Consider the following 26,946-nt stretch of genomic DNA (forward strand, 5'->3'; position numbering starts at 1 on the left):
TACGTGCAGTAGGATCAGAAACCCATTGCCATTGTTCTTGCCATTTGGCTTGAGCACTGACTTTCAGTTATTTTATAAGTACACAGAAATTTTAAAATATATTTCCTAAGACCAATTTAATTTACCTTAACCACTAAGTCAAACTTGCACTGTAGATAAATGTTCACTTTTATATGATAAACAGAAAAACCCTGTCATAACTTGTAACTGTATTGTATGATGATGCATACAGAGTAAGTTTGGAAATGCATCAATTTCTTTGTATTTAGTATACTTTGTTTAAAAACACTCAGAAACACAACATAGCTCAATTAACAAATATATGCAATTTTAAAACAAAATACTTTTTTATATTTTATTGAGATATGATTTTTCTGTGTAATAGTCTTAACTCTCTTGAAACTAGCTCTTGTAGATCAGACTGGCCTTGAACTCACAGAGATATGGATGCCTCTGCCTCCCAAGTGCTGGGATTAAAGACTTGTGCCACCATCACCCAGAAAATTACTTCTACAAATTTTTCTAAATGTGATTAGGATATTTTTATAAAACCTCACAAAGCCTAAGAAATATTTTTGCATTAAAGTGTGTAGAAACATGCAGATATTTACTTAGAATAAGTTTCATGAATACTATTTGATCCTTTTCTCTCTACTGCAATTTAAAGGTATCTATTGGCTTTTTGTAGCACCTACTTTTTGGGTGCTACATATTACATATATATTATGCCTTAATACATTGCATCAAAAACCGTAGGATCTCCATTGAAACCCTTGAACTTAAGCTTCTCCCTTCTTAGCCTCTTAAATGGTTTTGTTCTAGTAGCCCATGCTGTCTGCAAAACCATCCCTGGTATCTCTGGACTGTCATTTTAGAGATATATCTTAGTAAAGAATAGGTTTGATTGCCATGCAAAGATAGTCATAGGTATTTCTGAGTGCCCCCGGCTACCCTTTTTCCTTAGTTTCGTACTCTTGCTATTATGAAGCACCATTACCAATAGCAAGTTTTAGAAGAAAGGGCTCATTTGGCTTACACTTCCACAGCACTGCACATCATTAAAGGAAGTCAGGAAAGGAACTCAAGCAGGAATGGAAACTGGAAACAGGAGCTGATGCAAAGGCCATGGAGGAATGCTGCTTACTGACTTTTTTCTCCTGGCTTTACCAGCCTACTTTCTTAAAGAACCCAGGATCACATTCAGGTATGGCACCACCAGCAATGGACTGTGCCCTGCCCATCAATCAATAATTAAGAAAATGCCCTGCAGGCTTGCACATAGACTGATCTTATGGAGGCATTTGGTCAATTGAGGCTCCCTCCTCTCTAAGAACTATACCTTCTGTCAAGTTGATCTAAATCTAGCCAGCACGCATTCTGAATTACATACTCAAAACCCCACAACTCATTCACATTTCAGCCCTGTCTTTTGTCTAAGGTGAATTGCTATAGTCTAGTTAATCAGCTTGTCTTTCATGAAAAACAAGATAATTGATTTAAGTTCTAGGCCAGGCCTGTGACCAAGGCAAAAAGTCTTTAAAAGTTGATGAGTGGAGATCCCATTGTGTCCTTCATGGTTTTCTAAGACTTCTCTCTTTTCATCAAACCCAGAGTGAAACTGTTTCTTTAGGTAGTGCATTTATGAAGTCTTCCCAGTAATGTAAAGTATACAGCATTTGCCTTTTGTTAAAGTTATCCCATCTGAGAAATTAAAATGTGGAAAATGATCTTTTACTTTGATCTTTGATCTATATATTCATTACTCACATTGTTTTATATCTTCGTTCTGGTCTCTAAAATCAATCAATTATAGAATCACACTCTTCTTTACATTTATATAATTTAAGTCAAGTGGCTGAGGATCAAGATTGTCTGGTATGCATAAAGATGTGTAAAATTAGATATTCAGAAGTAAAATGAAGCTTATTGATGTGGGATTCCCCTCTGTATGCTGTGAATAACATTGGTGAATAAAGAAACTGCCTTGGCATGTTGACAGAGTAAAACTTAGGTAGGCAGGGAAAATTAAACTGAACGCTGGCAGAAAGGAGGCAGAGTCAATCAGGGAGAAGCCATGTAGCCCTGCTGGACACAGATGCCAGAACTTTACCCAGTAAGTCACAGCCTTGTGGCGATACAAAGATTACTAGAAATGGGTTAAATTAAGATGTAAGAGTTAGGTAGCCAATAAGAATCTAGAACTAATGGGACAAGCAGTGATGTAAATAATATAGTTTCTGTGTGATTATTTGGGGCCTGGGCGTTGGGAACCAACAAGCAGCCTCCAACAACAGCTTATTTATTTGCCAGTAATTATATCAGGTTTATTGGGTTGTTCTATGATGAAAACAGTTATTTTCACATGCCTGATTAACATAACATTGAATTAAATAATCACTTGTTTAAATATACATTAATATTAACATTTATATCCATGTGAGGTATGTAAAATTTTGTATGTATCTATGTATGTGTAGTATACATATGTATATGTGTGTGTATATGTGGATGTATATATATATATGTGTGTGTGTGTGCATATGTACATATTTGATATGGTAAGGAGAATTTAAAGTGTTAGTCTATTTTTAATGGTACTTAATCATTTCTACAGAAGAATTATTTTTAAAAGATATGATTTCCATAACATATAAGATAAGCTAGAATATTATTATCTTCAGACAACTAGATATTTTGTGAGTTAAGGGCAGAAACTTATTTTCCCACTTCCCAGTACTAGAGGTTCAAAATCAAAGTATCTGTAGGTTTGGCTTCTCCAGAGCCTCTGTTCCAATTTAACTGATCATGAATAGCATCTTCCAGCTTCAGAACAGGTAATTTATAACCTCTCTCTCTCTGGCTTGTGGATTACCACTTTCTCACTATGTCCTTACCTCCCCTTTTCTGTGTGCACACCTCTTCACATAAGGTCAGAAGTCATACCAGATGAGTTACTGACCCCAAAGAACTCGTTATATGGTAAGATCTTCTCTATCGCATTAGTGGCTCAACATGAGAATCTCGGGGGTGATAAAATTCAAATATTACTAAAACCCAAAACTTTCTCATAGAATGTCACTACAAACTTGGAAAGAAGAAAGCCACGAGCCTGCTGTCAGTCACCGTGAATCTGTGTGATTGCTCCCTTCAGTGTTTGAAAGGCACAGCAGGAGGCTTTCTTTTGTGGTTGTGCAATCATAATGACAAACTTCCTTCATTATTATTATACCCGACTTTCTGTTTATTTATTTAACAAACCCTGAAGATCGATGTGGTAAATAATTATTACTGTTCCTGTGTGCCTAAGAACCCCTAGGGCCACACAAACAGCATGTGTGTCATTTTTTTCTCTCGCTTCTGTCACCCTCCTTTGACCCTCAGAGCTCTGTCATCCTCCTGGGTATGTGGTCTGAAGGCTGACAAGGTAACAGATGCCAAAGTTGAGTTTCACATTGTGCTAGCTATTCATCTTCTGAGGAGAAAAAAAAAATCTAGTGGAAATTAAAGACACATTTTTTTTTATCTGTGGATTTCATAGTGTTTTAGTGTTTTCATGTTTTTAAAAATTAAGCATATTTCCTTACTAACAGCCATTTTCAAATCTCTTGATAGCAAGACTATATATCACATCAAAATTTAATGGTGATTTATTTACTTAATGGAATATTACTGTTTAGAATAACAGATTTCTATCCATATACCCATATTTTATATTCTCTAACTGTTTTCCCATCTGAATTTCCAATCCTTACTCCTAGACACTTTAACCTTAATCATGTTCATTTTGTTCTGTGCTCTGAATACAAATGGCTTATTTTGCAACACAAGCTTATAAATAATTTTATCTCTCTCCCTTTTCCAAGCAAGTCTCTCATTTTGTAAATCCACCTTCCACTTGTAACATTGATTCAGATTCTTTTTCAGGTTTAACATATATGCACATATATCTTCTGTTTCTGCCTCTAACAGTGTTGCTTTTATACTTCTGAGCAAGGAGGGCTGCCAATAGTTTGAGCATGGTAATTTCCCTATATTATTATAGGAAAACTAATATTGATATTAATTAATATTCACTCCCCTCTATTCTAATCCTTTAAAATAGCACTGACCTTTGTGAAGGAAAAACTAGCAGTCCATTTCTCCAGGTATGAGAACTTTTGTTTTCAGAAACTAGGCTCATTTTTATTCCTGTTTCTGTGCTTGCTCTCAGGGCACACTTTTCCTGGAAGCTTTAGACACTCTGTTTCTTTCCTAACTGCTTCTGTTACATTGTTTATGGTGTTGGATGGAAAATGAGGAGTGAAATTCAAAGGCAGCAAAGATTTTGAGATGCACTCTTATTTCCTAGTGTGAGAATTTCTTAGGGGCCATTTTGGATATCACCAAATATTTGAGAACTTCTAGTTTAGTGACAAGTATAATGTTGGGTTCCCCAAGCATTCGGTATACAAAGAAACTTAGGATAAATTATAACAAACAACAAGACAAGTGTGTTTCAGCATAAGACCTGTAAATCTAAACTGCCTTTGTAGAGAAAGACATTAGGAAAAAGATTATATCCTGTAATTTTATGATATACAGTATTTAATCAAACCATAGTACATTGTACACAGCCTTGAGAGTCAATGCCTACATAGGAAGTGTGCACCTGCAAAGACCCTTTGACCTACAGGTTTACCCCTTCTCTCTTTAGAATCTGCTGGTTCCTGCGTAAGTGATTTAAGCTTTCCCCCTCACTCGTGACCTCAGATTTAAAGGTGAAAACTTGGAAGCAGTGGCTGTGTGATTTGAAGTAAAGTATTCAACCTTTGGATCCCTGAGTTTTGTGAGGCGTGTATGATCACCTGGAAGAACAAAAGATTTGGTCTAGATGAGAAATACATGTGCCACTGTCAAGAAATTTGTCAAGCTCTGACAGCTCTTTGAGATACATTATTGAGGGAGAATTTTATGGATGGGAAAATATGCTCCCTCGATTTTTCCTTGGGTCTAAATTCACCACTGCATCTATGACTCTCTTCATATTTTTTTTTTTTTGGTTTTTCGAGACAGGGTTTCTCTGTGGCTTTGGAGCCTGTCCTGGAACTCGCTCTGTAGACCAGGCTGGTCTCAAACTCACAGAGATCTGCCTGCCTCTGCCTCCCGAGTGCTGGGATTAAAGGCGTGCGCCACCATCGCCTGGCCTTCTCTTCATATTTTAATTGCTATATGTGTAGCTATGACTGAATAAGACTGATGTGTGAATTAATGACTTCAATTTATCTAAATATTGATCAGGTAATCAAATCAGCTACAGGGACGTACTACATGTATTCCGACACTTGCCTTTAGTATCCAGGGTTTTCAATAGCACCATGTAGGCATGGTTGCTCAACAGTCCTGTCTATGCATTGCTTTCATTGGTTAGTGAATAAGGAAACTTCTTTGGCCTGTGAAAGGGTAGAATAGAGCTAGGTGGGCAGAGTGGGGCATGCAGGAACTAAACTGAACACTGGGAGAAGGAAGGAGGAGTTGAAGAGAAGTAGCACCACCTGAGATAAACACTTCCTCTGGAGCCTGTAGAAACTTTGCCAGTAAGCCATAGCCACGTGGCCATACACAGATTAATGGAGATGGGTTAGTTTAGGATATGTGAGTTAGCCTAAGAGATGCTTATGTGATTGGCTAAGCAGTGATTTAATTAATATAGGTTCTGAGTGATTATTTCATGGTATGGGTAGCTGGGAATGAATAAGCAGCCTTTCCCTACAGTCACAGCACTTTTCTACATGGTATAGATGCTGATCAGATTTAAAGGTGGTAAGCAAAATGATATATTAAATCAGCTGTGATGGTTAGTGTGAATTATTTACTTGACTGAATATGGAATCATCTGGAAGATGAGTCCCTAAGCAGGAGTATGAGAAATTATCTTGATTTTTTTTTGGTTCATTGATTTGGAAAGAACCGCCCACTTATTAGCCATATGCACTACCAAGGCTGGGATCCTGGACTGTATAAGGATGACAGCCGAGAGTTTCTCTGCCCCCTTATTGTAGATGCCAGCTGTTTAAATCTCCTGCCACTTTGACTGGCCCGTGGGGGGGGGGCTTTACCCTTCAACTATGAGCTGAAAAAAATTATTTCTTTCTTAATTGTCATTCAACAGTAAAAGTGTTTTTATATTCCAAGATATTGTTTTAATAGTGTGTGTGAGTCTGTGTATGTGTGACTGTGTGTGTGTGAGAGCGTGTATTTGTAAGTTCCCAAAAAGAACAGATTCCTTGCTGATGAATTTACAGGTGATCGTGAGTTGTCCACTATAGGCTCTAGTAACCAACCTTGGGTCCTCTGAAAGAACAGTAAGCCCTCCTAACCATTGGGCAATCCCTCCAGCCGCACATTCTCTACTTCCTATTGGAAGAGACAAAATGGAAGAGCAAGTGGCATATTTAGAGCAATAATATCTCATTCCAAGACCTGTGGGAACTTAATGTATGGTAATCTATTTGCATATTATCCACCCAATGTCATGAAAATACATCATCTCATAACTGTGGAAAGAGATTGGCAATACGTTAGAGAAAGAGCAAAAGATTATGTTATTGTTCATTTGTGCCTATGTTCAATTGCCTAGCTATAGTTTGTGTCACTGTTGCTGATGTCCCTAAGCCTTATACAAGGATTTCTGAAAACAATTCTGCACCCCCATGTTAAAAACATCATATTTGCAATAAAGGAGACCATGAACAATTAATCTGGCCTTGACTGCCATTCACTCATTAAAATTAATTGAAATACTTACTGGGACTTGTATGAGTTACACTGCATACAACTTTATTATATGTTAAGACCTTTCTATTAATAATGTTATCTCTAAGACAATAACAGGTATTTTGTACTGGTAAAGAAAATATTAAATTTCTTCGGATGTGGGATGTTCTCTATTCCCTGGTCCCAGACTTAATACTTAATTTTTATATGCAATGGGAACCCTATTTTCTGAATAAGGTTAACACAAAACTTTTATCTTTCTCTGTTAGTAAGACAAGATATAAATGTGGTGGAGTGCCAACGAAGCATATATCCAAAAAGATAATATTTATACATTTATTTTTTAAAGTACACAATCTACTACATACTTTGTTAAATTGGTATAAGAGGGAGTTAAGGGATTTGTAAGCCATGAGAAATGAAACAAATGGCCCCTCTCATGTTATTAGGGTCTCTGCTTCCTATAATATAATGTTCCATTTTTATACAAGAATAACTTTGATTCTTGTTTTCCAAAGAAATTCATTTTACCTACAACATAGCACAAAATAGACATCAATGTCATGCATTTTCTGTGGAGCAACAATGTGGGAAAATGTTCCAAAAAATCTATTTTATTTCCAGCTGTTTATAATAGGAAAGAAATATAAAAATAAAAAGACGGCTTTCCAATAAGATCATGGCACACATTGGCGCACATTTATAAATTAAAATAAACACTTCCATTTCAAAAAAGCAGATGCCTGAATCATATTAAATTATATCACGAGTTATATAAAAACCTAACTAAGATACTGTAGCCTCACAGGCCTCTACTTACTAAAAATGAAACATTTGCATAAAAAAGATTACTCAATTATACATTTATGTATAGATAGTGCTGCATGGTTTTCTCTTCAGTAAATTTTGAGCAAATTTAATAACCAACAAACATGTTACTTAATGCCAATGTGATCAAGGGTGTGTCACGCTTGGTGTGACTTGATTTGTCACTAGGGCCCTTGACTGCCGGTGGAGTGTAACCCAGAGTGCTGGCTCATTTATTGAGAACATTATGAAACCACCCACTGGTAATGATTTTCAATCATAGCTGATCCAGGCCAGATTTGAACCCCTGACCCACAGGTGCAAGTTCCCATATCCGGTCTTTCATTGTGTGTGGTTAACGTTGTTCCATGCCAAGAGGTTTTGATAAAGAAACTATTTAGAAGTTGGGATATTTGTTATATGTCTTCAAAAGACTTCCTTAAGAAACTTTTGCAAAATGTGACTGATTGTGAATTTGCTTCATTGATTTACTGCCATGATTAATATTCAGAATTCTAAAATAAGGTGTGTTTTATTATATGTTAAGAAGGGATTGACCATTGAGTCTACAAATCCCACTGTGAAATATAATCCTGGTTTGTTTATGATTGAAATATTCCTAAAGAATGAGAAAAGAGAGCAATTTAAGACAACAGACATTTCAAGGAGTCCATGTTAATTTATCATCTATTACTATCTGTGTTCCTTTCTGTATTTAGCCACTAGAAACTAAACAAACAATAGGGGAAAACACAGATTTCATGATAATGACAAACTTAAAGGTTAAATATCTCATGAAATGTTCAGAAACAAAGGGTCTGTCTGGTACCTTTAAAAGGATGCACTGTAGGCTTTTCCTACTCAGGCTGTGCCTCCTCCACAGAGCATCTCACGACTTCAAGAAGGAGTTCACATTACCCAGGAGCAATGATTAATTACTGCAACTTTCATAGCAGGCTGGGTAGCTGAATGCCTTTGAGGAAGGGACTTTACAAATACACAGGAATTATTATCATTATGACTTATATGATTCTTTCTCGGAATGTTTCTTTCTCATATTATTTTCTAGCCTACTTTACAGCTGTTTTCACTTTTCTTACAGTTTGAGTTTCTGGGGTGTTCTGCAGCTGCAGATCCTACAGATCCTAATCCTGAAGTGTTTTTTTTTCTCAGTATGAGAGGTCTTCTTTAAGTCTTTAGTTATAAGTGGCAGAATTTCTATAAGACTGTACCCCATGTGCTCTGGTATAGAAGGAATATCACATATAAATGAATTTGTTTAAAATGAATTTTTTGACGGGGTCATTATGCAACTTTCAGGAAAAAAAAACTTTAAAACATTACTTTCTGATGGCATAGCACCTAAACTCCAGAAGTTTCTCACTATGTTCTAAAACCTCTCTCTCCCCCCAACCCCGTGTGTGTGTGTGTGTGTGTGTGTGTGTGTGTGTGTGTGTGCATGAGATCATATAGAGGCAAGAGGGCAACCTCAGATGTTCATCAGGAGCCAAGAATCATGCTTTTTTTTTTAACAACAACAAAAGCAGGGCTTCTCACAGACCTGAGGTTTAGCAAGGAGGCTAGACTGGCTCACAGTGAGCTTCAGGCATTCATAAATATCTGCTCACCCCCCATTACTGAGATTACAAGGCTATGCCACCATACCCAATATTTAAAAACAAGCAAGCAAGCAAACAAACATTCTGGGGATTGAACTCAGGTCCTTCTGCCTGAAAAGTAAACAGCTTACTCCCTGAGATATCTTGCAAACTCTAAAAAAAAAATTTAAAAAAATTAATTTTGACACATTTCAGACATACCATACTGCACCTTAAAATATACTTCTTTGTCTATTTTCTGTGCTTCCAAAACCAGAGATTCTGACGGCTCATATGTGGTTCACTTCTGTGCCCTTTCACAGAAACAGATCATATGCTTCCATTTAGGAAAACAGAGAAGAGAAAGAAGTAGTTTGCTTTGCCTCTGTTGAGAGGGTGAGGATGTATGAGTTGAAGAATGAGGGTATGTACAAGGGCTGGGTTATGGCCATGCAACAGACACGGCAACTGCTCATATGTTCTACACATGTTATTGCAAGTAGGTTTAAAGAAACACTATCTGTATGTCCAATAACAAGTCTCAGAAATGCTTATACACTTGTAGGTTTGTGAGCAAACTGGTATTTTATGTGTTGAACGTCTGTTCTCTACACCAGTTTTGTGCTTAAAATAAAAGTGTTAGTAGCCGGATGGCAGTGGTGCATGCCTTTAATCTCAGCACTTGTGAGGCAGAGACAGGCAGAACTCTGTGAGTTAAAGGCCAACCTGGTCTACAAGAGCTTGTTCCAGGGCAGGCTCCAATGCTACAGAGAAACCCTGTCTCAAAAAACCTATATATACATATATAAAAAAATAAAAGTGACATTCAAATAATGTGGAATAAATCAAAATCCCTTAAACTAAACAATTACTATATCTATACAATACACTTAACTCTTTACCAGGAGAGGTTCATTTTACCTACATTGCATCCCTATCAAGTGAGTAATATATTATTTCAAACTTTATAGATGATAAAACTAGAACTTAGTACCTTGTTTATAGTTAACTGGGATATAAAGCACTATATTAGGGGATTTACATAGAACATAACATTTAAAATATATACTATCCCTTCTACTTTTTATTTCTACAGAAAGTACCCAATATTGTCTTCATTTTTATTTGTTTATTTTTGATCCTTAGAGACAGGGTTTGCCATTGTAGTCATGGGTGTCCTGGAACTTGCTCTGTAGACCAGGCTAGCCATAAACTCAGAGATCTGCCTCCCTCTGCCTCCCAAATGCTGGGATTAAATGGTGCAATAGTGTCTTCTAATATAAAACATGCTTTTTGGCTATTTATAACATCGACTCAGTTTAGGATGTCAGCATAAACATTTCTACCCCTTGTCATTCTCAACTTCGTCTTTAATTTATATAAATTTAATGTAAATTTAATTTATATAGATTTAATTTATATAAATTTACCTGGTGGTATGATATACATCCCATTGAAAAATATTTTTAAAAGACTAGTATTTTTTATTGTAAAATGCAGAGAACTGTGTTCCACAATGAATGCAACCTGTCTGGACACATTTAAGAAGAAACTGAACATATACACTAAGTCAGAATAGCTTTCAGCAAATATAAAGGGGAACTGATGGTTCAGGTATCATTAATAAGGAAGAGAAAGGACTGGGCAAGAGTGTCGAAGTATAATACTTAATAGACAGTAGAGATTTTAGTAATGTCAACACAGTTCCTAGCCTAGAGCTATGGTGGTTGAAAATACATCCAAGTAACTTATAGGTAATGATAGTGAAAGATGTGGCAATTTTACCACCATAAGGTAAAATGCCAACAAATTCTTTGCCAAAAGAATATTTGAATTTTTTTTTTTTTAATCTTCAGGTCAAAAAGAGTTCCAAAATGGCAGTAAAGCTAGGCAAACCTTGAACTGCTTGAAATAACAGTGACAGTAGAGAAGGATAAGACATGATAATATAATCCAATTGGGCTTCACTAAAGTGGTCATGTTCTACATTATTATTTGTATTTGAAGAAAGCAGTTTACTGAAGAAGAAACTTGGCTATCTTCCAAATGAACTATAAGTAATACTAAAACTGATTCCACTGCTAATATTCTTTCAGCATGGTCCAAACATTTAACTTTCTAGCCTCCTACATTCCCTGCCCGATAAGCGAGACATTTATGTGGGCTAGGCCAATGAGCTCTAGGGATCCACAAGTACTGTTTCCTATGTGCTGGGATTAGAGATGCATAGCGCTGCACCCAGCTTTTTGTGGTAGTGCCTGTTGTTTTCTGTGGGTTCTAGAGATCCAACTGTACCTTACGCTTACAAGGCAGGTACTTTACTGTGCCTTCTTTTCACCCCACCTTGCCTAAGATCCTGTAACAAATCATGCAGTGGTATAAAGGATTATCCCTTTCCTTTCCAGTTTCTATCCGTCTCCTAGCAGTACAAAGGATTGCTTTCCAGTCTTTTATATTTCCAGAAATGTGTAAATAAAGATTAAAGAAAAGCATGAAGTCTGAGTTTCTTTAGTTTTAGATACCATGACCTAAGTAGATCACTAATGCAATGCACACACCTTTCCTTTGGTAATCAGAAGAGCAGCATACTATCCTGGGGCAATGTAAAGCTGGAAACATTTCAATGATAAAACAGAGGAACACAGACAAGCTGCTCTTGACAGTGTCAGTAGGTAAATAGACAAATCTGTCTTTATTTATTGCCACCTATGCTGGAATACCAGTGATGGAGGATGTGGAATATCTTTTACTATCATCCAGGGGCTAAATACCATGCAGAGACATAAAGGGAGAATTATCTTTGTTTAACAAATCTGGGACTACATTTCAAGCTGAACATTGCCTGCAGAAAGTTTTGAAATCTTTCTTGTTAAAATGTTAGGGCCTACAGTTGTAAAGAAAACACAGCCTGTTAAGAGGTGCCTAATTAGCAAACTCCAGGTTCAGTACGAGACTTTGTTTCAAAAAGTAAGGCATGGAGTGATTGAGTAAAGAAGACCAATCTCTGTCCACTACATGAGTGTGAACATATGTACACAAACACCCCAGGGTGCACACACATGCACAGGCATACACATACAGATACCAAGACCTCTCTCCTCTTACTTTATACTAGTACTATTAGAGTATTCAATGAGCACCAACTTCTTAGCCAAACAAAGATAAAATAATAAAACATCTTGATCAGTACTTTCCCTCCTTTATAATTTTGTTAAGGGGATAAGCATGAAATTTATTTTGAAACATCATTCCCTGGGCTTGATACAATTATTATATTCATTAGCTCACACAAACTCTCTGGACACACATGAGAACAACACTTTGTACAGTCAAGAAAGTAGGAGGGGCTCGTGGGACCTTACATTTTATCTTTGAAGCATTATCTATTGAAAGACACTGGGAGAAGGGGAATCGCCACCCTTTCCTGTATATGCATCTGCGGAGCACGTGAGCTCAGACAGATAGCTCTAAACCCAGCCATGCAGATGGTCCTGGTTGATCTTCTCATGACACAAACCCCAATTCCAATCATCTACTTGCTACTCTTTCCATGTTCCTACAATACCTAGCAGACTGATCAGTCATTACTAATATATACGCAATCAATCTTTATTATGCCACAGTGATTCTATCTTTTAAGTATTTCTTAAATTTGACTCCTTACTCCATTTCTATATATACTAACTATATACTACTTTCTACATATTTTCTAACTATGGGCTTTTTTAACATTACATGTCAGGGAGGCAAGGATCATTACTCCAAAAACATAGCATTTGCCATATTGGTTAATTAAGCCAAAGGAATTTTTAAAAATATAACAAATGAAATGTCCCTTCAAAAGCAAAAAGGAACTCTGTCATTCTTACCAAATGCAGGTTAACAGAACACACTCAGAATTTTCTGACTCCTTTGTGAAGTCATTAAGATAAGGAAAGACTTGTTGTAAGATTCTTATTTGAGTGGTAACAGCACCCCATCATAGAAGAAAGGAAGAACCTTCCCTCTCTAGATGAAGCACCACGGAAAAAGTTAAGGTCGAACAGGACTTGCCGCATGTCTCCATGTGCACCACCATCCATCCACAGTCTTCATGCTCATGTTTCTCCAAAATTAGCAACTCATCAATGCTTGCTCAAACATAACCAGCTTTAACTATTTCTTTTGGTCTTCATTTCCTTATGAAAGCTTATGATACATAAAGATTAAGGTCATGTTCTTTTTTCAATCTGTGTTTTGAGAGTTGAGCTGTTTGTTGTTTTCATTTTGTTGTTGTTGATGATGACAAGGGCCCTAACTGAGAAACCAGGATGAACATGTACAGTGTTTTCTCTTCATTTATCCCTTCAATTTATTCTCAACAAAATAACAAAGCTGATTTGGTTAAATAAATCTGATATATTCTCTTCTCTTGATACTTCCTTCAGTGTTACATGATAAAAATTGCATTCTCTTATATTGCTTACAAGATTCATTTGACCTAGACCTTAAGTCTATAGGTCCCACTCTTCAGCTCTTGAGTTCTCTCAGTCTAGTAACCTAGAAATGGTGTCTGTGAGGAATCAACATGATGTAGGTATATTGTATATGAAAGGGAGGAAGCACAGTTTTACTAGTAGGTGGATATTAATTACTTGTTGTAGGGAGGGCCTCTTGTTGGTTCCTGGTTGTTCATCCCCAAAATAATCATACAGAAACTATATTATTCAAAACACTGCTTGGCCCTTTAGCTCTAGCTTCTTATTGGCTAACCCTTACATCATAATATAACCCATCTCTATTAATCTGTGCATCACCATGAGGTCGTGGCCTACCAGCAAAGGTTCAGTATATCTGTCTCCAGTGGAGGCTCCATGGCTTCTTCTCTGACTCTGCCTCCTTTTTCCCAGCATTCAGTTTAGCTTTTCCTACCAATTTACATTATCAGGCCAAACCAGTTTCTTTATTAACCAATGGTATTCACAGGATACAGAGGGGAATCCTACATCAATTACTCCCAAAGATAAATATGGCTTTAATTCCAAGAGAAGTAAAGGCTTTATGATTTCACATTAGGGTCAGAATATCCTGACTGTGTTTGGATTTAGGGGAAAATCTGAGAGCAAATGACTAGCATCTGAAGTTGTTTTATTTCTCATGTTTCTTTTTCAAATTTCTTCAGCTTACAGTACCTAGGAGAAGTGAGGCCAGTGTATCCTTTCGACACTAAGCCTGAAGCAATGGTAGAATTAATTGAGTGGAGAGTCCAAGATTAAGCTGTAAAAGCAGTTAGGAATCCATTGAAGTCAATTAGAAACAAAGAAATGGGGCTTCCCATGAGGCAATAGCCATGAGCATGGGGAAGAGAGGAACCAAATGAGTATTCCTAGCAAGTAAGACAGATTAGTAAGGCTAAGCTGAGGGAGGCAAAGAAAGAAGGGTCAAGGATGGCCAATGGACTTTGCATTCTTTCTAATTAGACCACAGTACCAGTGACCATAAAGCCTTAGAGAAGTGGTGCTGTTTGTCCAGAATAAACTTTGATGGAAACAGGATGATATGCTAGTTTGGTGGTGTTCACTGAAAGAAGAAAACTTTCAAAGTAACTGTATGATTAGTCAAGAATTTGCCTCTGATTTTTAAAATTCATATTCCCTGTTAAATTCACATGTAGTAGGGGGGCCAATTGTTCTTCCCAGCTCCCTGGCTACCTTGCCCCAAAATAATAACACAGAAACTGTATCTATCTCTGGCAGCAGATCCATGGTGTCTCTTCCTAACTCTGCCCTTCTTCCTCCCAGCATACAGCCTAGCTTTTCCCACCTAGTTCTGTTCTTTCGTGCCATAGGCTCAAAGCAGTTCTTTATTCATTAACCAATAAAAGCAGCACATAGACAGAAGAACCTCCCACACCAATCACACGTAAACATATCAATGTAAAATTATAACTTTATAATTCAATTGTTCTAGTATTATACTTTTAAATTGTATATGAATGTGGTGGGGAGAGTAATTTGCATGTGAGTGACAACTGAGGATGGAAAGAGTATCAGATCCACTGAAGCTAAAGATTCAGGCACTTGGAAGCCACTTGGCATGGGTGCTGGCAATCACTCTGGGATCCCCTGGAAGAACATTGCTTATTCTTAGGCACAGAGTCATCCCTCCAGCCTACATTTGTAAATCTTAAAAGAAATTTTATTCAAATCAGAGTTGTTGGATCGCAAGGCAGAATTGGTGATATGGTTTACAAAGTCATGTAAAATCAAAGCAGGGATTCCTTTGATCACTGATTAAGAGTTTATGTTAGCAACAGCAGGACACTTGAGCAAATATAGGGTCTTTTCTGGGATTTTGTCCCCTCAGCCATGGTGCATCTACACAGTAAGCCCTGTAGGGAAGACAAAGGTTTCCTTCTATTGCTTTCATGATCCCAGCAAAGGATACTTCAAGGGCCTATTAATATGTCTCTGATATGTACAAATAATTTTTAAGGGGCATGTTGAGATGTGTTCGATTTATATGCAGTTGAAAGAATGAGAATTGCAATTAAGCCTCTTAGAGGACATCTAACACATCTACTGTTAATAAACAATAAGAAAGTAGAGATCAAAAGAGGAATTAGAAAAGTTATCTTCTACGTAAAATGCTGAACTTTAGCCTGTACCTCCTCTGTATTATTAATATGATGAGAATATAATATAAATATAAAATACAATAGAATATATACAGAATGGTAGAGAGACTCACATTTTAGCCAAAATGTGCCACGCGCCGTGCCCCTGTGTCTGCGCTCTGTGCGCTGGCACCCAGTTTGCAAGCTTCGGACAAGGGGCTGGAGCTTAAAATACACAGAAACACACAGACAGAGAGACAGCGACACGGGTCATTCTTGAATTCCCCAAGAATGCCCCCTTTATTGTGTTCAGGGGCAGATTATATAGAGGTAGCCATGCCTCAGCCAAACCCACCAGAAACCACTCTCCTGCCATCAGGAACTCCTGAAGGTCTCGTGCTCAGAGCAGCTGTAGTCACTCAGATTAGGGGATTACAATAAATTCAGGATCTGGGGTCTCACTGCTCCCAACAAAAATGAGATAAAATGGGTGTGTATTAGTAAGGGTCAGTTATATATATAAAAACTTTTCCATCAGTGGACAACTCTATTTAAACACAGAACTATAAGACAAAAGGCTCTTCAGAGAAATAGAAATTTGGCCAGTAATGTTATATTGTCTCTTTGGATTGCATGGATTATTTTCTCTTGTTTGCAAATTTATTTTCTATCTAAAGAACACTGGGTAGTTTATATTTTCCCCTGTCCAGTGGTGGAGAAACCCTGAGGATGCAGACTCAGCATTGTTCCTTTTCTTCTTGAGTGCCCACAAACACAATTGTGTCACGTCAAGCAAGGTAGGACACAATTGAGCAGCCTGCAATTTTCTCTTCTATCAATCACACTCCAGACACGAGGACTTGAGGAAACACCCTGGTCACTTTAATCAGACAGTGGCATTTCCCAAATTTTGGCTCTCAGCCCATTAATAAATCATTTCTTAGGGTATGGGCTGCCAGCTTGAGCTCTGCTTCTCCGATTTAATGAGTGGTCTGGTGCTTTTTTTCTCTTTGGGTTCCAAAGCAACACTTCCTCCTCAATTTTTGGATTTTTGTATAACTACTATGTCCCACGTACAGTTTTGTAGAAACCTTATTTCAGCAATTAAAAGCATTTCTTCTTTTGATAATTTAATTACTCATAGGGAAGAAATCAATTTTACTAACTAGCTGTGTTATATGCACTAAATATTAAATTTTAAAAAGAATACAAGAAAATTGTGCTTACAATGAACAAAATATTCAAGAGGAGTAGCATAACAGTAGATTTTTAGCTGTCTTGCCTATAAAGATTTATTATCTGTATTTTAACTTTTTTCCACTTTTGATTCAATTAGTAGAATGGGTTATCACATAATTATCAGCTTTGGATATCTTTTGTTCCTAGTACCTTGTAAGTGGCCACTCTAAAAGTACATCCATCTAAAATGCTGCTTTGGTTTTTCCTTCTTACTTTGTAGTTAGGTGGGCTCCACTGCATGGTTCCTCCCTTCGTGTGGTACTGACCAGAGTTAATCGTGACTACCTTCAGCTTGGCATTACACAGTGCAGCCATTCCAGGAACTCCACATTTTCATGCCTTGGAGGTGTTTCGGGCTATCACATGGGCATTTGAATATCCACCTTGTGTCTTCTTTACTGCCTCTGGTTTAAACTTTCTTCCTCACTGCAAGGAAGCTGACTTTGAACAGAACAAACCTGAAACTAACAATCCCCTGAAAGCTTAGATTCACACTGGTCTCAGTAATACTTTTATTTCTCTCTGGGTTTGAGAGCAAGTCATAGGAACGAACCAGACTGCAGGGGAGAAGAAACACCCTTTACTGTTGAATGTGAAAACAGCCATACTGATGTAGAAATGGATTTATCATTTGATGTCTGCTTTAAAAGACAATCTTCCACCTCATGTAAAGACCACTTATGTCGAAGTCACTGGAGAGACAACTGTGCATATTGAAATGAAGAAGTATATTGAGGCTGGAGAGAAGCTCAGTGGTTAAGAGTACTTGATGAACTTCCAAAGGACCCAAGTTTGGTTCCCAGTACCTGCATAGTGGTTTACAAACTTTTGTAAATCCAGTCAAAGGAGATGCAACGTCCTCTGGCTTCCATGAGCATCAAGTATATATGAAGTACACATACATGCAGACAGGCAAAGTACTTATACACATATAATAAAAAATAACCAAATCTTGTAAAAATGAAGCATAAACATGTTTACCAAATGTTCCTTCTTAGTAATCTAACAGAATTATTTTCTAAAGTTACCTGCAAATTGCTTTTTTTAAGGCACTCGGCAAACTCACCTATAGTCACCATGCGAGCTTGATATTTTAAGCATCTTACCTACTTATCATTTCTTAAAGATTTTGTTCTAAGAAAAGATCTGTCATCTTATCTCACTTACTGGAGGGAGAATGAAGAAAATTTAGTATCAAGAATATTTGCTCAAATGTTATCAGTTAAAATACTGCATTTGGATCTATATAAATTCTTCTCACCTAATCAAAACTACACAGAGCACATTGTCAACACCAGCAGACACGCTAAATCACTACAACTCCTGTTTTACATGAAAAGCTAATCATATAAGTCTTAGTTCCTAGAAACCTTAAAGGGGACATTTAGTATCTCAAAGTAAAACTTGCTAGAAAATAAAACTTATGAGGGTGTTCATTTTTTCATCTGTTAAACTGTTTGTACAGAATGTTGTCTTTTTCTAAGAAGGCCAACAATCGTGCAATCAATCAGGGCAATAGATTCCGAGGATAAACTACCAAAATAGGGAAGTGAGTGAATCCCCCTGCCTCGTGCCTCCAAGTGACAAAGTAAATAAACTTATGCAAACAGACAGGGAATGTTATTGCAAAAGTTTCAAGTGTTGGTCAAAGTTCAGTGACTGGTGGTGAATGTTCTGCTTGGTCACAACCATGTTTACTTTCCCACAAGATCTACTTCTGTTCACACAGGTAACAAGTGAATTTTAGATTATTTATATAGATTACAACATATTCTCTATTCGATATATAATATATAATTATATATAGAATTATATATTCTTCTTTTTTTATTTTTTTTATTGGAAAAGGAAAAAAAAGTTTCCCCCTCCTCCCAGCCTCCCATTTCCCTCCCCCTCCTCCCGCCCTTCTTCCTCTCCCCCTACTCCTCTCCCCCTCCCTCTCCAGACCAAAGAGCAGTCAGGGTTCCCTGCCCTGTGGAAAGTCCAAGGTCCTCCCCCCTCCGTCCATGTCTAGGAAGGTGAACATCCAAACTGGCTAGGCTCCCACAAAGCCATGGATGGAAATAGAAAACACTATCCTGAGTGAGGTAACCCAGACCCAAAAAGATGAACATGGGATGTAGTCACTCATAATTGGTTTCTAGCCATAAATAAGGGTCACAAAGTCTACAATTGGTGAACCTAAAGAAGCTAAATAAGAAGGTGAACCCAAGGAAAAACAGTTATCCTCTTGCCTATGGGAAGCAGACAAAATTGCCGGGGAGGAAAGTGGGATCTTGGGGGTGGGGTGGGTTGGGGGTAAGGGGAGATGGGGAGAGAAAAGTGAGAAGGGGAGGATGGGGGGAACTTGGGGAAACAGGATAATTGGGATATATATTCTTCTTACATATAAATCTTATAAATTAAAATGATATATTTTCTACATAATTCTTTGATAATATGAACATAATATAGCTTAGAAGATATGAAGTTTATAATTACATTTTGGAAGAAATATCATATTACTTTATGCCTTTTAATTTAATGTGTGTAGTAGGTAGGGTGTGTATAGGCTATGTGTCTCCTGGGCTTGTGATTGTTCATAGATTGTATATATAAATCATCCACCAGTATTCTTATGGTGAGGTGAGAATCTTTCTTTTCAAAGATATGGGTATCACATGAGAACACACAAAAATTGATTATAGGATTTTTCATATTCCAAATATAATAAAGCATGCATTTTAAGTTCATCTCAGAATACATGTGAATGTATATAAATTGAATTAGAAAAAAATTTTAAATTGATAGCCATAATCGTGCCCTCCAACCCTGATAGAGCCATTTCTTAATACCCTGAGAAGCAAACACTTCTAGAATGAGGTTCCCTAGTCTCCTTTCAAGAAAGATGGATTTTATGTCCTGATATGGCTATGCAGTATTCTAGTTTCTATTAACTGTGTTAGGGAAGAATCCTAGCACCCATGACAAGCTCAGGGAAGAGAACTAGGGAAGTAGGAGGGGATGGGAAAGAAGGATGGAAATAATGTCTTACTTTTCAGCCTTTTCCAGTCTTCTTTTCTTCATAGCCTCTACCATGTCAAAATACTATATCTGGGTGTCGTGTTCTGAGCCCCAACATGTACATAGTACTACCATACCAGAATTAACAGACATTTACACACCCTCCTGCACCCATCATGGCCTCTGTTTCCTAATTTTTTTCACAAAACCCTTCCATCAAATGCTTACATAGTAAGAAACAAAAATCTTTGTTTTGGTGTTACTGCCTGTGCTTTTTATAAGTCAAGCATATGTTTTAAAACATGGCATACAAGAATGAATAACGGGAAAAAATCAGTGTTGCATCAGAGTCCTGAGCAAATAGCATAATCGGCTGTTCCTATTAGGTGCCCTCTTCCCAGCCTCCTGCTAGGTCTAGAGGGGATGCTTTTTGAAACTGAAAACTCTTTATTCCCTTTTCTACGACTTTTGTCATCATTTCCCCTGAAAATCCATCATTTCTCTCTCAAAAACAAAAGCGCTTATCAGCCCCCTTGTTTCTGCAATTGATATCATGTAAGAAGAAAATAATTTAAATTCATTCACATTAAAGAATGACTGACTGATAGGCTCAAATACCCCTATAATTATTTTTATTTTAAAACAAGGAGGTTATTAACCTAAATTGCACCCATTAGAGATGCAGCTGGCATATAGGATGAAGTTTTCTACGTTATATCTGTATGTGAGAAACTGACCCTGCCACCTATTCTAATCCAAACTCATTTGTAGGTTATTAAAAAAGACCCATTGAAATTAGAAAGGTTAAGTTATAACTTCTAAAAAACACTTTAATATATGATTACTCTCTCCATAGGAAATGAGTAACTGTGAGTTAGGATACCGTCCTCTTACGCTTTGTTGAGAACACATGCGCAAATAATAAGGCAAGCTGATCCGGCTGATATTCTTTGAACAAAATGATGACAACACTAAAAAAATTAATCACAGTTTTAATAATACTCCCTCCAGCCCACTTTTTAATAGTTCCTGCCACCCTGGTAATTGACTTTCCCAAAGAATTTTTTCCAATTTGCTACGTTGAGAACGGACAAAGAGATTTATGAGAAGGGTGACATTTGATCACTCTGTTCATTTATTTTGTGAGGGCAAATTCTAGTGCAGTCACAACCATAAGACCAGGCAACTGCAGAAACCTGGTGAAATGCAGGGAGTCAGTCTTACATCTGAAAGTAAAAGGCCTTGGTCCACACAGGAAGCTTGGGCCTGCCACCTATTCTGTGGTTTGCCTTTGAAATTGTACTTGCCTCTGCATCCTAAGTGAAATCAGACAGTAATTAAGACGAACACTGCCTACAAGAAAAATAAGTTTCCGTTCCTAAAAGCAAGAACAATTTCTCCGTTCTAATTGGCTGCATGAGCTATCCATCTACCATATGTGATGAAAGGCGACCAGATGAGGAAAAGCTGCCGTGGCAACGTCTGCTTAGGGCTCAGGAAATTGCTGGTGCACTTACTTTAAATACAGTTCCAAGCAGAGAGCAATTAATAAAAGGATCGTGGCATGAAAGGATATTTCAGAATGGTACGATGAGATTTGGGGTGGAACTGTAATTTCTGAGTGGGATGTTGGACTCTGCTGATCTGGAAACAGCCCGCATTAGAGGAAACTTGACCCAAATTCAACTCACACTGTGAGTGGATATAATCAGGAAACCAGCGGTTTTTTTTTTTTTCTTCATAAAGACCCGAGAAGAAGAAGTGGTCCAGCAGGAGAGGATTGAGGATGAAAGGGGTGGGAACTTAAAAGTACTATAATTCATTATATAAAGGCATGAAACAGTAATTTTTTTTTAAAATGGTGCTTTCGACTAAGTGACTGGTAGAAACGTTTTAAGACACTATTTACAATATGATAGGCAAGTCAGAAGTACATGAGATTTAAGTTTAATCAGCAAAGGGTGAACAGCAACATTTTCACATTAGGTTGATTAAATTATTACAGAATAGTTCAAAACTTTGGCACCACACTGTTCTTACCTAAAATATGCCAATGGACTGTTAACTTTGCAAAGGTTTCCAGAATAGATTTTAGGTTCTTCAAGCAGCCATTGGACATACCTATGGCATAACTTCATGAAATATCTTTTAATGCTATAACTTAAAAGCAGTTTCCAAAATTGCCATTTTCATAAGAGAAGCATTGACACAGCCAAAAACTCAGTCCAAAATTCTTAGTACAGTTCATATCCCAATCCAGTTCTCTGTGTGGTAACCTGAGAAGTTATGGACATTAGATGAGCGATACTCAACACTGTGTAAAAAAAAAAATGGAAAAACTAAAACAAAAACAGAACCAATCTAAGTTTACATAAAGGCTTCATGGGTTTGAACGTTTAACTTTGAGACAGGCTGCTTCTGTCATGTCATAGCCTGTTGCAGAAGAAATTATGTGAGCTGACATGCAGAGTCTTCTGGCTTGCCATTAATAGAGCGCAGCATGTACAGCTCACTTTGCAACGGCTATTTTGCTTTCTCTGGGTACACAGGTAGACACTGCCTTTCTTGGCAGATTCTTTTCCACTTGTTTCCTAGGCGACTTCTTTGCATGTTCCGGTATCATTGCTTTCCTGGACTTTGGCATACCATCCAGCATTCTACTGACTCTCAAGACTGAGCATACTCAATGGATCTAGTCCAGAGAAATATTAGCTCTCTCTCCCTTGCTAGCTATGATCTGGATGTTTTAGTATTTCTACTGTAACTCTTGTGGTGATAATATAGCATTTGAAGGAAATAAAAAATCATTTACTTATAAGACTGCAAGCAACTACTCTCCTACGTTCCACATACGGACCACTCACTTGGGCCATTATTTTAAATCTATTGTTGGCAGAGTGAAGACTCTGCCCTCGATGTGCCTTCCTGCAGGTAGACGTGCTACCCGTCTGAACTTCTTTTGTTAACCAGAAAGTCACAGAGAGATTTTGTTTAAAGAGCAGAATTCCATAAAAGTTTCATCTCTACTTTACTAATTACCTCAGACATATATAAGCTTTACTGCCAAATGGGGGAAGAGTTTATAGTAAGTCATTCTTTCAAAGTTTTCAAAGCGTGTTCAATACTCCCACGTCATTTGATCTTCAAAGCAACTCTGTTCTAAACCTACTTCACAGGTGAAGAGTGAATTCAGTGAAGAAATAAGACTTGCCTGCAGTGGCAAAAGTTAGAAAGAGCCAGTCAGTAGGCAAGCACAGGCCTCTGCCATAGTACAAAGCTTTGCCGATTTTCCCCCTCTTTTTTTTAAACACGTGACTTTGCCCATCTTCGGAGAATGTTAAATTTATCTGACCCTGCACATTATCTTTTAATTGTGTGTACATCTTCCTCGGTACCCTGTAGGATTTCTGTCCAATATGTAGTGGTTGATGGCACACAGGCTTCCAAACACACAATTACAACTTCGTAACGCAGGAGTTTCCAGGACCTAGAATTCCTTTCTGAAAATGAATTCCCCAGATGCCCTCAATCTCGGACTGAATGGAGGGAAGTGGAAATAGATTTCCATTCTTGCTTTGGTTCAGATTTGGACCTGTCAGTAACTAGTAACTCCAGGGTACCTATTATGTTCCACACATTAGGTTATATATGCTTTTACAGAAATGAAATGCCTAATCCACGATAGTTTTGGCTGGACTCAATTCCTTTCTGACAGCCTCGAAATTTTGCTCACTTCTTTTCAGAAGGGAAGCATACTTGCAAGCAAATTTCCCAAAAGTTCAATTTTACTGATGTCAGCATTTGTAAGTCCAGTAAATACAGTTCAGACATATAAGAGCAAGGCCACTTGTTTGTTCCTGGCTTCTTAGCCTCAAAATAATCATACAGAAACTATATTATATAAACACTGTTAGTTCCATTAGCTCTAGCTTCTTATTTGCTAACTCTTACATCTTGATTTAACCCATTTCTAGTAATCTGTGTATTGCTACATGGCTGTGGCTTACCAGGTAAAGCTCTCTCTGGCTCCATTGGTGCTCCATGGCTTCTCTCTGACTCTTGCCTTCCTTCTCCCAGCATTTAGTTTCATTTTCTCCACCTACTTCTATTCTGCCCTGCTCTGCTGTAGGCTCAAAGCAGTTCTTTATTAATCAATGGTAACCACAGCATACAGAGGGGAATCCCACATCACAGATGTTTTGGTGTTGGCCTTTTTATTCCTGTCTTATCTGCAAGTAGTAGGGTGGAGCATATGGCTTGTCAGGGCAGCATGATTGCTGATGCAGCCTGTGGCCCAAAGAAAAAGTCTTCTCTATTCCCAACACAAATAAAAGAATCCTACGTAGGATGGTTTGTTGTAAGGAGAGGGCTCCTTGTTTCTCCCAGCCGCCAGGTTTGCTTATACCCAAAATAACCACACAAAAACTATATTAATTAAATCACTGCTTGGCCATTAGCTCTAACTTCTTATTGGCTAACTCTTACAGATTAGTTTAACCCATCTCCATTAATCTGTGTATAGCCACGTGGCAGTGGCTTACTAGAGATTCTAACTGGCATCCATCTCAGGCATAGGATCCATGGCTTCCCTGACACTGCCCTTCTTCCTCCCTGCATTCAGTTCTGTTTTCTCTACCTACCTAAATTCTACCTTATCAACTAGGCTGAAGCAGTTCCTTTATTTATTAACCAATGAAAGCAACACATAAACAGAAGGACCTCCTACACCAACGGTTCATTGTTTTTTTACCAATTTGTCTTGAAAATATTGAAAATAAATGAGTATATATTGGACTGTTAAAAACATAAAATCTGAGTAGTCATTATTCTTTCATATGTATTTAAACTAGTAACAGCAAAAAACGCACAGACTAATTATTTCCTGGATGTACTCACAGTATGCCTCTGGCAGCTAGTAGGTCCAAGGTGGCTGACCTTGGACAGAAAGACCTTCAAAGTGACATAGCCCCCTGTGGCCTCTAATCCACTTCAATCAATCCTGGTCCACACGCAGCTTGTTTTCTAGACCACTGTACTTTCAATCCTTTACATCCTTCTGTCTGCTCAGCAAATGGTCTGAGGTCTTATACTACAGTGCCTTACATGCCTTTCCCCAAATGAAAGTAAACTGCCTTTGAAATAAAAGGAACTGATTTTTCCAAAAATGATTTTCCTCTTTAATTATATTCATCTCCATATCAAATTGAGCTTATGCCTTTATCATCTAAAAAAAAATAAAAATTTCACAGGGACCTAAGAATTGCTGCTCTGTAAATTATAATTCATAAGACTTCTCTCCACCCTTTAATTGTTTGCAAGTTCATTGCAACAGACATCCAAGATGTACATTGCTGATAACACTGTGATGGAAACCTTGTCTCTGAAAACAGGAGTTTAGGCCTCTGATGTTACATTAGCTACTTTCCTGTTGCTATGTTTAAACTTCTGAACAAATGCAACTTAAGGGAGAGAGTAAGTTTGGCTTAGGGTTCCAAACGATAAAAATCCAACTTGATGGGAGGCAGGCAGCAGAAGTGGGAATCCAATCGATCCCTTCTCAAACACATGCAGGATGCAGAGAAAGAACGCAGGAAGTAGGTAAGAGAGAGACTATAAACTCTCAAAGCTTATCCTCTGTATTTACTTATTTTAGCAAGTCTTTGTCTCCTAAAGATTCTATAACTTCCCCAAGCAGAACAACTGAGAGTGGGCCAAGTGTTCAAATATGCGAGTGAGCCTGTGGGGAATATTGATCATGCAGACCTCCATAGGTGTATGCGTTCTTCCTATGAATAGCAGTTTAAGTTGTGTGTGTGTGTTTATAATATGGTATATCATTTCATCTCTGCAGAAGCTGTTCTATTAGGACCAGTAGTACCCCCCAAACATAGTCTCAATATGAGAACTCACTATATATACAAGAAGGTGGTGCTACCATAGAAACTCCTTTCTATGGTAACACCATTTAAATGTGCTTTTTTTTCTCCTTTCTGCATTATCTCAGTGCTTAGATTTCTGATCATACATCCAGTCATTTTAAAAGTAGCTCTACCTCTTGATTTTAGTATTTTCAACTTATTTTAGCTAATAACTCCTGATATCTGCCTCTTTGTCTCCCAGAAGACTGTAGGAAATGCTATTATTAGCTTCAGTAAGATAATGTTCACAATCATTTAAGGAAATTTCTGTAGAGAAGTTCTTCAAAGATTTTTCTTGAGCATAAAATAACTGCTAAGAATTGTCTTTGTGTACTTATATTTAAACATATGAAATCATGGTGGCTTGTAAATTAAAGGCTATTAGTTTATGACTGACAAAATTATCCTGGTAAATGGCAACAACTAATGTCAAAGAGTCCATTAACATTTTTTAACCAACTACAGAAAATATTTATTTCTCTTCTAATATACCTTCCTTTAGCTCTCACTCCTTCAGTGTCATTCCAACCAAGTACACTAGTGTGGAGAGAGAGAGAGACAGAGAGACAGAGAGAGAGAGAGAGAGAGAGAGAGAGAGAGAGAGAGAGAGAGAGAGAACACTCTGGTCACAATTAGTACTGTCTGTTAATAGGTAATCAATGGGCTCATTAGGTTTAGGAACTTCCTTTTTTCTACAGCTACTTTCTAGATGCTTAGAACACTGAGCTTTGCATCCCTGCAACAAGTATCTGAAGTCATTAACTGATTTAAAAAATGTTTATTTGAGTTTCTACATTTGGAGGTTTCAAGCCATGACTCAGTATGCCTTTTGCTTTTGTGTCTGCGGAGGGGCAGCACTTCACTCAGGGTTGTGAACAAAAAGCAAGAAATGAAAAGGTACCTGGTTCTTAATGTCCTCTCTAAGGTTGTACCTCCAGTGACCTACCTCACAAATACTCCATCATTCACAGCATCATTTTTTTTTCAGTTTTTTTTTATTGAGAAAAGGAAAAAAAAAAAAAAACAAGTTTCC

Source organism: Microtus ochrogaster, chromosome 2, assembly GCF_000317375.1.
Source record: "Microtus ochrogaster isolate Prairie Vole_2 chromosome 2, MicOch1.0, whole genome shotgun sequence".
NCBI lineage: Eukaryota > Metazoa > Chordata > Mammalia > Rodentia > Cricetidae > Microtus > Microtus ochrogaster.